We start from the raw sequence: 13,240 nt of genomic DNA, 5'->3' as shown, positions 1-13,240 counted from the left end.
CAGTCCATTATAGAGATGTTTTTCATGTGATTCACGCCAAACTGGTAACCTAGAAGACCACTGCAGAGGGAGTTTAATGTGGCCGTATGTCGCAACATGAAAGAAAAGAAAGAAATGCACCACCCAAATACATAAAAATGTGTTTATTCAATCTCTGACAATTATGCCAGAATATCTTTTGTTTTGTTGACACATTTGTGGAAATGTTTCATTGTATACGGTAGTTATTGGACATATAAGTACAGCTGAAGAGATGTTCAGAAGACACCTTTGCCTGGAACCCCTCAACATATGAATACAAAATATATGGCTTGTATCTAGTGGAAAGAGACCGTAGGCAGAGGGCTGTACAGGTATGCTCCAGAGAAGCTTTATTCATCCGTACTTTAGCACATAATGGCAGACACTGAGCCGCTGAAACAACATAATTACCTTTAATTTCACATAAGATGAGAGGACGAAGGTACACATTCTATTTTAGAACCACTTCAATAGAAAAGGTAAAGGCAAGACTCATGCCTGGCTATACGCCACAGAGCTGTGCATGTTATCTACATAGACCTCAGGCTCAGCAGGAAAATAGTGTCTTGTCATTCTGCTACAGCCCCTGCTGTTCAGTCCCACCCCTCTACACATAGAACAGGGCCCTGTTCAAATACTGTTAACATGCATCCTTCCTACCTTCCTAGAAGGTAATCACTGATATCTATGAGACTAGATGAGCCCTTGTCAGACCAGTGATAGAAGTATTGAAACAGGCCCCAGACCTGTGCTATTGTAACAGGTAAACCAGGGTGTCTCCTATATCCATGCTGAGGCCGACGTCTGTCATGAGGACCTTCCTGTTGGCCAGGCTGATGCTGAAGGAAGAATTGTCAGAGATGGGCAGCTTACCCTCCTCCTCCCTCCCCAGGTTGGGCACCTGGGGAGGGATACTGCATGGTCGGAACTAGACCTGGGGAGGGATACTGCATGGTCGGAACTAGACCTGGGGAGGGATACTGCGCGGTCGGAACTAGATCTGGGGAGGGATACTTCATGGTCGGAACTAGACCTGGGGAGGGATACTGCATGGTCGGAACTAGACCTGGGGAGGGATACTGCATGGTCGGAACTAGAAGCACAAGCATTTCGCTACACTTGCATTAACACCTGCTAACCATGTGTATGTGACAAATACATTTGATTTGATTTGGCGAGGCCCCAGGACTGGGTCCTCAAAGCGCATCAGCTCCACTTTGGACAGGTCTGCATGGGGACAGAGGAGACATGTAGGAGTTCAGGCAACATGGTTACATTGCAGGGTTAAACAACAATAACCTTATAGATGCCTCACTTCAGTCAGGTCTGCAGGACATAAGTGTTGAACTGCAGCCTAAAACAACATCATTCTGCTAATTGTATGATCAAAAGTTACTGTATGAAAACTAAGAGCAGAGTACTCATCTAAATGACTACTAGACATAAACTATTTGTACATCTTAAGGACAACCCTCAGTAAACCCTCACCCTCAGTAAAACTAACTTTTACATTTAACTAAGGAAATGGCAATAGGTCAAGGCAGGCAATTCAAAAAATATGATCAAATATGGCTAAATTATACTCGATCAATAGGAAAGCATTGAAGTTGGAAGGTCTTTAGGGGCTTAAAAATATACCTTTAATTAGCCTGATGGCTTTGGATAGGCTGCGGATGATGCCGTCTCTGCTGTCGCCCTGTCGGATGTTGATGGTGATGGTAAAGAGACCGTTGGATGGATGGGGGTTGACCAGGAACACTGCCACACCAAGCTAGGAGACACACACAGCTCACTGGTCTGAACTATAGTCATAATTCATAAAGTGTTCAAATCATTTCACAGACAGACATACATGTTGTCATAAATAATATGTTGTGTCAAGTGTCAAGTTATTATTTATCATCACTTTCAAAATGTTTAAGTAAACATTTAACATGGACTGATTGAACACGTTTAGTGGTATCAGTGTTTTCAAGATAAAATAATGAATAATAAAGAGGTCTCTCTGGAAACTATGTTGCTGTTACTATAATGATTCTAATAGCATCTACAATGTCCTGTCTGTTTGTCTGTGTGGGGGGCTGATCAAGCAGAAATACAAACTAGTGAAGCAACTGACAGGCAGGTCTTTGTGGTAGAATGGCAGCTCAAACAAAAGGATGTGTCTGTCCGTCTACCTCGGATCTGAAGACACTGAACGGTTTCCCAAGGCAACAGTCCTCCTTTATTTTGCCATCTTTCCTCTGATGCGAACACAGCATCTATCTGATCAAGCTGGGGTGAAGAAGAAGAAGAAGTAGAAGAAGGAGGAAGAGGAGGAGGAGGGAGAGGTAGGACAGGGAGGAGAGGCAGAAGAGGGAGAGAGAGATAGGGAGAAAGATTGAGGGAGAAACCATTAACACAGTAGTTTAATATTTGATAGGGCCAGTGTGACATGTTTGGAGCGTTGTGAATTCATACTGTGGGGAACAGGGGAGATGGTTGGCATTAGCCTGAAATCCTCATGCGATTGGCGCTGCAGAAAAGTTACCCACATTACACATTCAAGGCAACTGTTGTTGTTTCAGTATAATTAAGACTGGTTAGAGAGGGTATTAGAAACTAGATACAGTTAGTTAGACAGGCCTGGTGTGCCAGCAAATGCCCCAAATAAACATCACAGGCTGGCTGAATCACTATGGTCGCTATGGGAGTTATGTAAGGGATAATCAACAAGGGGCTATGCGTTCTATGGTAAATAATGAACGACATGGAAAGTGTGTTCCAAGATGTTTTAGCGGAGTGGCGCCAACCTTCCACGGAGATGCATTATTTTCCAGAGAAAGCATAGAGCCATGGTATAATATTACAGAACTAATAAAGTATGCATCTGTATTGGGGAATTATCTTGGATAATGAATGAGGTGGAACATAGGTGAGATTAATAAAACACATAGGGCTGTATAGTTGGACAATAGTGCTCTTAATCAGATAGACAATAGCTGCATTCAACTCTGGAGGTGGAGGACAAACTGAAAGTCAAACTGAAAACAATCAATTGGGAGAAGGGATGTAAAAAAAAGAAACGCTTGATAGATGTTTCAGAGATTACCAGGGGGCGGAGTTAAGAGAATGAATAGCAGGTTGTAGAGCCTATCCTTCACAACTCATTTCATGAAACATGCACAGCTGGGAGAAAGTGAGGGAAGAGTATTAGGTGTAGCTACCTCCAGAGAGTTTGTCAGTTAAACTATGTTCTCCAGAAGCACTGCACCCGCCCATTCAGGTCAGAGTGTTAGGTGTTGCTACCTCCAGAGAGTTTGTCAGTTAAACTATGTTCTCCAGAAGCACTGCACCCGTCCACTCAGGTCAGAGTGTTATCATCATCCGAAGGAAGATGTACATTTCTCAGGACTTTTTATTGTCGACAGTGACACCAATGTCTGAATGTTGTGCGTGTATCGAACTGTAAGCAAAAGTATTGCACAAGTACTTTTGCAGAAGTGGGTAAATTGTTTTTGCTCTTTTGCACCATAGTATCTCTACTTGCACATCATCATCTGCACATCTATCACTCCAGTGTTAATGCTAAATTGTAATTATTTCGCCTCTATGGCCTATTTATTGCCTTAACTCCCTAATCTTACTACATTTGCGCACACAGTATACAGATTTTTCTATTGTGTTATTGACTGTACGTTTGTTTATCCCATGTGTAACTCTGTGTTTGTCATGTCCTGACCAGTAAAAGGGGTTATTTGTCATTGTAGTTTGGTCAGGGCGTGGCAGGGGGTGTTTGTTTTGTGTGTTTCGGTGTTTTTGGTTTATGTTCTATATTTTCTATGTGTATATCTAGTTTTCTATTTCTATGTTGCGTTTTTGGTAGGACCTCCAATTAGAGACAGCTGGATGTTGTTGTCTCTAATTGGAGGCCATATTTAGTTGGGTTTGTTTTCACTTGTGTTTTGTGGGTGGTTATTTTCCTGTATAGCCTGTGTTGCCTTATGGAACTGTTTTCGTCGTTTGTTTATTTTGTTTAAGTGTTTTCTTTAAAATAAATTAAGAAGATGAGCACATTACCCGCTACGCCTTGGTCCAATCCTTACGACACCTATGACAGTGTTGCTGTTTTTGTCACACTGCTTTACTTTATCTTGGCCAGGTCACAGTTGTAAATGAGAACTTGTTCTCAACTGGCCTACCTGGTTAAATAAATGTGAAATAAAATGTAAAAATGAATTGTTGTATTGGGAAACATAGTATTTTGCATACACACGCTACCACAGCGTTTTCCATAGTGGCTTTTATTAAGGTGTTTTATTGTGCTGGCATGGGCGAGCTTCTAGAGTCCTCCCAGACGGTTCTTGGAGCTTGCTCATACGACCCGTGGTGCCAAGACAGATCTGATAAGAGCTCAGCCTGGCAGAGAGAGGGTGTCATAAATATTGACCCTTTGTCAATCCAAGTAATTAGTTTCTCTCTCTCTCCAAGAGGTGAATGTTTATGTTTATATTGATGCTGTGTTTATAGCCCTTTATAGACATGTTGTAAGTGTAATGCCATTTGTCATTTATTAATGTACATACATGTATATGTCATAGTGATAACCCTTACTGTTTAAATGTGTGCGTATATTTTCCTTATAGAACCACAACAATAAGATTTCCAATTCATTCGGATTATCAAAATTGTATAAACATCTTCAAATGGAAACAGCTGTGTCTGTGTGTGTGGTAGTGACTTTCAAGAGTACAGTGAAGGGCCTCAACATCATGTTCTGACCGGACAGCACCATAGTGGGCAAAACTAAACCAATAACTATATATCGGGTGAGGGCATTCACCACCGACCACTCAGACGGGTGAGGGCATACCAGCCAAACGCTTTTACATGGTCTTTCTTTAGTGACCAACAGTTTTACATGGTCCGCCATTTTCTCCCGATTTAGAGACCAATAGTTTTTACACACACACACACACACACACACACACACACACACACACACACACACACTGGCCTAAGAGCCTTCATATTCACAGCTATTTAGATTGGACCTAATACAGTAGGGTTTTACAGTCCCAACACAGGCAATCATCTGGCTTGGAATATATTGTTTGTTGGATATTTGATCACTTTGACGCAGTCATACCTCTAGCAATACCCATGCTAAGCTCTGAACCACTGAGAAAGGTTATCCAATATTGATCACTGTGGTGCTGGCCCGGTAGTGAATATGGGTTGCGCTGGCCCGGTAGAGAATATGGGTTGCGCTGGCCCGGTAGAGAATATGGGTCGTGCTGGCCCGGTAGTGAATATGGACTGTAGAAATACAAGTGATCTAATGACGGAAACAGTGTCCTCAATGTGCTTACCAACTGTACAGAGCAATATATGTTTTTCAAAAGAATGCAGAGAGCCTAGCAGAGGTCAGCCAAGGGCCGTGTTATAGTGAGGCCCTGGCCCCCACCACAGAGACAGACCAGGGCCCTGGGGGGTGGAGAGGGGCCAACTCTCCTGTCCTCAGCCTCACCTTGATCACAGCAAGGAAAAGTATAACTCTCTCCATCTGTCTCTAGAGCTCCGGCAGGGCGCCCAGCTCCATGGCAATGACCTTGGTATCAGGCAGAGTGCCCTTGTTGCTCTGAGAACACACATCCAGGGAAGAAAATCCCCCCCCCCCCCCCCCCCCCCCCCACACACACACACACACACACACACACACACACACACTACACACAGGAGTGTCAGTCTATCATCAGGGGGATTCCAGGCCGTCAGCAGCATAGCGACTTTCTCTGCCTGTGGGCGGATCACAGCTCACAGTAGGGTCTCTATATTCTGTAGCCACTCCTCCCCAAAACAACAGGAGGGACAAGCTGAAATGCAGATACATTTCAGAACCATCTATTTCTGTGTCTCAAATGGCACTCTATTCCCTAGCTGCATTTACACAGGCAGCCCAATTCTGATATTGACCAATCAGATCAGCTCTTTAGTCAATAATTGGGCAAAATAAGCACAGCAATAAATGCAGCCATTGTGCACTAACTTTGACCAGATCCCTATAGCACCCTATTCCCTATATAGTGTTATTTGGGACATAGAGTCAAGTTCATAGGCTCACTCGGTCTTCCCGGCCTGATTCCCAACCAAGCAGATTCCTGGGGTTAGTCTTGTAGTGTTTTCCCAGCAGAGAGAAGGTATTGTGCTGCCAGGAGGGGTACGTCTTGGCCACGTTGATGGTGCAGTAGAAGGGCTTGGCCAGGGGTTTCACGTCACCCTTCTGTAAAGGGAGGGAGGGAGACGGAGTAACAGACAGAGAAACAGACAGACAATAGAGAGATCAGTCAGTCTGCAGCCTGCTAGCACAGCAGTAGTGTTAGCCTGGCTGTGATGCTCATCAGAGCAGGAAGTCCTGACCCAGCCAGACGTCCATTAGCACCTGGGCTAACATGACATGACTGAGAAATGTCACTCTCTAGTTAATGCTGCCAAGTCTACTGTGTTATATAAGATCCTAAACCTATCTGGAGGATGAGTATTCATTGTACCCCCTCTAAGAGCTACTGTGTGAACTAGTCTCAGTGCCAAGTGGAGCTGGGCATCCGTGAACTCATTTAACATGACAGCTGTCGACTCTCTTCTAGTTACCACACGGGACACTGCCACCACGTTCGTTTTTCTCTCTTCTCAGATGAGTAGTGGAGGGTGTGTGAGCCATACATTAAAGATGCTGTCTAGTCCCTATGGCAGAAAGCTACAGCTAGGCTAATGGTCTGTAAATAGGTCTCTTTGAAGAAGAGCTGTTTTCACTGACTGTTACCAACTATCCTACTCATAGGGGATGTGTAATAGCCGTGTTTATGTTTTCTATGGAAAAAATAATTTCTCTTTACTACATGCACCAAAAAATATAGACAGTGACTGAAGAGCCATCTGTCGAGGCTGGCAGAATACAGCTTCACGTTGTCAATACACTCCTCGCCATAGAATTATGTATGGAACTATCTACGGAGATGTACACAAGATAGGCTACAAGATCAGAGTAGCATTTTAACTTCTGTCTAGGACCGCAGCCATTTGACTGAGACCTCATTGGTTTCTGTGATAACATTAGAATCCAATGAGACCTAAATGTCACCACTGGGTAATTGCTGTACAACTTAGTGACATATGCCTGTATCCAAGGCTGCTTGGTATTTTCAGGGTTTAATGAAGAGACTTGTTTTCTGGCTCACTGTGCTGTGTGAAAGGGAGAGGATTCTGCAGGACCATTATGTCCCATCTAACAATTAAGCTATTCATCAACATTGACCACAAAGGCACATTTCAAACTTAGTTCAGCTCCATTAACCCTTTATACTCGTGGGGAATTGGCCTACATGGATAGAGCTAATTTGAAATGTTTCTTACAGAAGAAATATGAAAAGCATATGGTAGCCATGGTAGCAATTGAAAGGGAACAGTTTGGAGATTATGGGGAAATTATTAGACCAAAGGTTAGGACACAGAAGTTCACCTGACACAAGACTGAATCCAAACAAAACACTGGTGATTTGGTGCGCATTTTACATTTATTGTACTTTTCGCCCGCATTTGTTGATAACGAAATTAGAAAATACTCTGGATACATTCAGTAACATGATAACAATATTCCTGGAAGCCTCCCGGGTGGCGCAGTGGTCTAAGGCACTGTATCGCAGTGCTAGCTGTGCCACCAGAGATTCTGGGTTCGAGCAAAGGCTCTGTCGCAGTCGGCCGTGACCGGGAGGCCCATGGGGAGGCGCAAAACTGGCCCAGCGTCGTCAGGTTAGGGAGGGTTTGGCCGGCAGGGATATCCTTGTCTCATCGCGCACTAGCGACTCCTGTGTCGGGCTGGGAGCAGTGCACGCTGACCAGGTTGCCAAGTGTACGGTGTTTCCTCCGACACATTGGTGCGGCTGGCTTCCGGGTTGGATGTGCATTGTTTCAAGAAGCAGTGCGGCTTGGTTGGGTTGTGTTTCGGAGGACGCATGGATCTCGACCTTCGCCTCTTCCGAGTCCGTACGGGAGTTGCAGCGATGAGACAAGACTGTAACTACTACCAACTGGGGAGAAATAATAAATAAATAAAAGAAAAAGAAAATTCCTGGAAAATTTGGTTTAGGTGCAATACAAGGCAAAAAATGACAAGGGTTTGAGTGAGAGGGCTACTGGTGTCTCCTAGTGGTCACACACCTCTCCAAAGTGTACACAGTTCCTAAGTAAATTCAATGCACTTTTATGACTCAAAGAAGAGTCTTCAACTACAATTCCTGACATTTAATCCTAGTAAATATTCCCTGTCTTAGGTCAGTTAGGATCACAACTTTATTTTAAGAATGTGAAATGTCAGAATAATAGCAGAGAGAATGATCTATTTCAGCTGTTATTTATTTCATCACATTCCCAGTGGGTCAGAAGTTTACATACTCTCAATTAGTATTTGGTAGCATTGCCTATAAATTGTTGAATTTGTTGAATTTGGGTCAAATTGTTGAATTTGGGTCAAACGTTTCGGGTAGCCTTCCACAAGCTTCCCACAATAAGTTGGGTACACGCTTTTTCAGATCTGCCCACAAATGTTCAATAGGATTGAGGTCAGGACTTTGTGATGGCCACTCCAATACCTTGACATTGTTGTCCTTAAGCCATTTTGCTACAACTTTGGAAGTATGCTTGGGGTCAATGTCCATTTGGAAGACCCATTTGAGACCAAGCTTTAACTTCCTGACTGATGTCTTGAGATGTTGCTTCAATATATCCACATAATTTTCCTCCCTCATGATGCCATCTATTCTGTGAAGTGCACCAGTCCCTCCTGCAGCAAAGCACCCCCACAACATGATGCTGCCACCCCCTGTTACGGCTGTCGTCTGAAGGAGTGGACCAAAGCGCAGCGTGGTACGTGTTCAAGATGATTTATTAAACAATGAAACACAAGACCAAAAGAAACAAAATGAAAAGCCAACAGTTCCGTCAGGTAACGAATACAAAACAGAAAACAACTACCCACAAACACAGGTGGGAAAAGGCTGCCTAAGTATGATTCCTAATCAGAGACAACGATAGACAGCTGCCTCTGATTAGGAACCATACTCAGCTCAAAACAAAGAAATACAATACATAGAATGACCACCCCATATCACACCCTGACCTAACTAAACAGAGAAAAACGTCTCTCTCATGTCAGGGAGTGACACCCCCGTGCTTCACGTTTGGGATGGTGTTCTTCTGCTTGCAAGCTCCCTCTTTTTCCTCCAAGCATAATGATGGTCATTATGGCCAAACAGTTCTATTTTTGTTTCATCAGCCCAGAGAACATTTCTCCAAAAAGTACAATCTTTGTCCCCATGTGCAGTTGCAAACCGTAGTCTGGCTTTTTTGTGGCGGTTTTGGAACAGTGGCTTCTTCCTTGCTGAGCGGCCTTTCAAGTTATGTCGATATAGTACTCGTTTTACTGTGGATATAGAAACTTTTGTACCTATTTCTTCCAGCATCTTCACAAGGTCCTTTGCTGTTGTTCTGGGATTAATTTGCACTTTCGCACCAAAGTACGTTCATCTCTAGGAGACAGAGCGCATCTCCTTCCTGAGTGGTATGACGGCTGCGTGGTCCCATGGTGTTTATACTCGCGTACTATTGCTTGTACAGATGAATGTGGTACCTTCAGGTTTTTGGAAATTGCTCCCAAGGATGAACCAGATTTGTGGAGGTCTACAATTTATTTTCTAAGGACTTGGCTGATATATTGAGATTTTCTCCTGATGTCAAGCAAAGAGGCACTGAGTTTGACGGAAGGCCTTGAAATACATCCACAGGTACACCTTCAATTGACTCAAATGATGTCAATTCGTCCATCAGAAGCTTCGAAAGACATGACATCCTTTTCTGGAATTTTCCAAGCTGTTTAAAGGCACAGTCAACTTAGTGTATGTAAACTTCTGACCCACTGTAATTGTGATACAGTGAGGTGTAAGTGAAATAATCTGTCTGTAAACAATTGTTGGAAAAATTACTTGTGTCATACACGTAGATGTCCTAACCGACATGGCAAAACTATAGTTTGTTATCAAGAAATTTGTGGAGTAGTTGAAAAACAAGTTTTATCTTCTTTAGGCTAGGATCCTTTTTTCTCAATTTTCGCATGACTGACGTGCCCAAAATAAAGTGCATGTTGCTCAGGCCCTGAAGCTGGGATATGCATATAATTGGTACCATTGGAAAGAAAACACCCACACTCTGAAGTTTGTAGAAATGTTAAAATAATGTAGGAGACTATAACACAATAGATATGTTTTTTTTGAGAGCCCATGCTCTTACAATGGAAAGTATATCTTCTTAGGGCTAGGGGGCAGTATTGAGAATTTTGAAAAAAATATGTGCCCATTTTTAACTGCCTCCTACACCAACTCAGAAGCTAGAATATGCATATTATTGTTCAGGTTTGGATAGAAAACACTCTGAATTTTCTAAAACTGTTTGAATGGTGTCTGTAAGTATAACAGAACTCATATGGCAGTCAAAACCCTGAGACAGATTCTGACAGGAAGTGGATACCTGATGTGTTGAATTACCTTTAAGCCTATGCCATTGAAACACACAGGGGCTTATTAATGTTTGAGCACTTCCTATTGCTTCCACTAGATGTCACCAGCCTTTACAAAGTGTTTTGAGTCTTCTACTGTGAGATCTGACCGAACAAGAGCCATGGAACGGTGATGGCCGATTAGACTCTGGCGCGCGAGTTCATGTTGGGTACTCTCGTTCCAATACGTTTTAAAAGAGAACGCAATCGTCCGCCTTGAATATTATTCATGTTCTGGTTAAAAAAGGCACTAATGATTTATGCTATACAACGTTTGACATGTTTGAACGAACGTAAATATATTTTTTCCCCTCGTTCATGAAGTGAAGTCCGGCGGGCATAGATCATATGCAAACAACACGGAGCTTTTTGGACATAAATGATGAGCTTTTTCGAACAAAACTACATTCGTTATGGACCTGGGATTCCTGGAAGTGACATCTGATGAAGAGAATCAAAGGTAATGGATTATTTACATAGTATTTTCGATTTTAGATCTCTCCAACATGGCGGTTAGTCTGTATCGCAAAGCGTATTTTTCTGGGCGCAGTGCTCAGATTATTGCAAAGTGTGATTTCCCAGTAAGGTTACTTTTAAATCTGGCAATCCGGTTGCGTTCAAGAGATGTAAATCTATAATTCTTTGAATGACAATATAATATTTTACCAATGTTTTCGAATAGTAATTATTTAATTTGTTGTGCTGACTTGACTGCCGGTTATTGGAGGGAAACGATTTCCTGAACATCAACGCCATAGTAAAACGCTGTTTTTGGATATAAATATGAACTTGATAGAACTAAAAATGCATGTATTGTCTAACATAATGTCCTAGGAGTGTCATCTGATGGAGATTGTCAAAGGTTAGTGCATAATTTTTGCTGATTTTCTGGTTTTGGTGACGCCTGTCTTTGAATTGACAAAACATTACACACAGCTATTGTCAATGTACTCTCCTAACATAATCTAACTTTATGCTTTCGCCGTAAAACCTTTTTGAAATTGGACAACGTGGTTAGATTAAGGAGATGTTTATCTTTCAAAGGGTGTAAGATAGTTGTATGTTTGAAAAATTAGAATTTTGACATTTAATTGGTTTCAAATTTGCCGCTCTTGAAATGCACCTGTTGTTGATAGGGTGCACCACGGGTGGCACGCTTGCGTCCCACATAGCCCCTAGAGGATATGGAAATAATTAAATCTAGCTCTCAGTATGCAATTCCTATGGCTTCCACTGAGTGTCAGTAGTCTTTGTTCAATGTTTCAGGCTTGTTTCTTCCAAAACAAGTAAGAATAATGAGTTTTAGTACAAGGACATCTGCTTGGAAATTTGTGTGACCGCGCACCATGAAGACAACGGGCACCTGCTAATATCGCTTTCCTATTGAACATACTTATTTCCGTATGAAATATTATAGTTTGATTACATTTTAGGGTATCTGAGGATTAATTAGAAATGTATTTTGACTTGTTGAAACAAAGTTTAGGGGTAGATTTTCGGATTGCTATCTTGGAACGCTGAATGAGTGGATTACTCAAATCGATGGCGCCAACTAAACAGACTTTTTGGGATATAAAGAAGGATTTTATCTAACAAAACGACACTACATGTTATAGCTGGGACCTTTTGGATGACAAATCAAAGGAAGATTTTCAAAAAGTAAGTGAATATTTAATAGCTATTTGTGAATTTATGAAACCTTTGCCGGTGGAAAAATATTTTGATGTGGGGCGCCATCCTCAAACAATCGCATGGCATGCTTTCGCTGTAAAGTCTACTGTAAATCGGACAGTGCGATTAGATTAACAAGAATTTAAGCTTTCAACCGATATAAGACACTTGTATGTACCTAAATGTTTAATATCCATAATTATTATGATTATTTATTTGAATTGCGCGCCCTCCAGTTTCACCAGAAGTTGTCCCACTAGCAGGACGCCTAACCTTTTTAATGACTCCAACCTAAGTGTATGTAAACTTCCGACTTCAACTGTATAAGCTTCTATTTTGAGCTCTCCTAGCTGTGCCATTGGGGAACTAGAGAAAGCACAAGTGTAGATGTTTTGAACACAACCCTGCATCCCCGTCATCACACAATTAATGTTGTTCATGCCAGGTATTCCCAAACTGGTGTACGCAATGCCGTCGGGGGGTAAGCTAAATAAAAATGTGATTTACATTTAAAAAAGTACCAGCAGTACAACACCTGCACCTGTCTACCACACAAGTTGTTCGGCTTCCACGAGCACATCCAATGCTAGCATCAGTAATTCTACATTTGTTGTTAGCCCAGCTAGCATGGATACTGACAGTTGTGAATCTGATGCAGCCGAAGAGCTACTGCCCACTTACCCGGGAAAGCACCGAACAACAGACAGGGACGTTGGACCATCGAAGAGGCACAAATATGATGAGAACTACATTGATTTGGGGTTCACTTATATTGGGAGTAGTGCCCTTCCTCAGCCACAGTGTGTTATATGTGCAAAAGTACTATCATCTTATATGGTGAGCTACCGAGTGGCTAGGACAGGCAATCCCCATACTATTGTGGAGGACTTCATTCTTCCTGCTGCCGTGGACATGGCTGGGACAATGCTGGGAGAAAGGCCAAAAAAAACTATACAGACAATG

The 13,240-nt window shown here is 42.4% G+C and overlaps 1 pseudogene; it reads right to left on the bottom strand.

Annotated features, from left to right (window-relative positions):
* Positions 1–772: 772 nt before the first annotated feature.
* Positions 773–13,240, bottom strand: part of LOC115155067 (leucine--tRNA ligase, cytoplasmic-like) — a 32,892-nt pseudogene continuing 20,424 nt past the window's right edge.

This window comes from Salmo trutta, chromosome 19, assembly GCF_901001165.1.
Source record: "Salmo trutta chromosome 19, fSalTru1.1, whole genome shotgun sequence".
NCBI classification, from domain to species: domain Eukaryota; kingdom Metazoa; phylum Chordata; class Actinopteri; order Salmoniformes; family Salmonidae; genus Salmo; species Salmo trutta.
The sequence above is the reverse complement of the archived record's forward strand: the minus strand, read 5'-3'. Positions and strand labels throughout refer to the sequence as shown.